The sequence below is a fragment of the Dipodomys merriami genome, unplaced genomic scaffold (genome assembly GCF_024711535.1).
Source record: "Dipodomys merriami isolate MVZ:Mamm:240054 unplaced genomic scaffold, mDipMer1.0.p SCAF_167, whole genome shotgun sequence".
Lineage (NCBI taxonomy): Eukaryota > Metazoa > Chordata > Mammalia > Rodentia > Heteromyidae > Dipodomys > Dipodomys merriami.
The window spans coordinates 2,514,333-2,515,401 of record NW_027203015.1 but is presented as its reverse complement, the minus strand read 5'-3'; positions in this window follow the sequence as shown (position 1 = coordinate 2,515,401).

Below are 1,069 nucleotides of genomic sequence, written 5' to 3'. Positions count from 1 at the left end.
TCTACAATGTCCTATATTAAATGAACTTTCCTATTTCTCCAGGCTTTGACTTTTGTAATTCTTCATCATTTCTTTGGAATCTAACAGAATGATGCTTACATTTTCAAATTTTTGGTTGGGAATCATGAGCTCTTTTGCAACTAGAAATGTTATGTAATTAAGACAACATTTAAAACACAAATGAGGATTATATTTGAGTTGCATTTCTATAGGAAACTTGAATTCTCAAAACATAATGACAAAATTAGCCCAAATTTCCAACTGTGTCTTTCTTTCTTGTTTATTTTTTATTCCTTTCTTGGTTGGTTTTATTGAGACAAAATTATATTCTGCTACTTAGCCAAAGTTTCATATCAGCTCAAGTAACTTGGGAGTGGAGTCCATTTAATACAAGATCATGACATCTTCATGATTTTTTTCTTTTTTAAAATTTATTATTTTTTCTTGTGAAAATACTGTACAGAGGGCTTAAAATTACCTGTGCAAGACAATGAGTACATTTCTTGTCAAGCATTTTAGCCTCCTACTTTGTTTCTCCTATCCATCCCTTCCCATCCTCCCCCAACGCCTCCACCCAATCCTCCTCACCCCACCAAAGTTGCAAAGTTCGATTTCGACATAATGACTTGTACATCTTATTGTTGCAATGAGTCCACCTGTATCCCTATTTAAACGATTTGTTTTTGCCCTTCCCCTCCAGAAATTATACCAACATCAATACAGTTAAAGCAGGGGTTATACCATGGGGGAGGGACATACAAAGCAACAAAGAAATAATCTTATAAATGTATTAGAAACAAGCCCATGAAAGAAAAAAAAAACATTTGAATACATATCTTAGGGTTCATTTCCCTAATATCAACTTATCTGACCTATTCTGCTTGACTCAGACATATTCTAGTTACTGCAAATAAAGACCATGGGAGCTAGGTTTCTTTGGGTATGGCTTATTTAACTTACTATATTTTTTCCAAGTCTTTCCATTTCCGAACAAATGGGGCAATGTCATTCTTTCTGATGGAGGAATAGAATTCCATTATGTATATATACCACATTTTCTTGATCTATT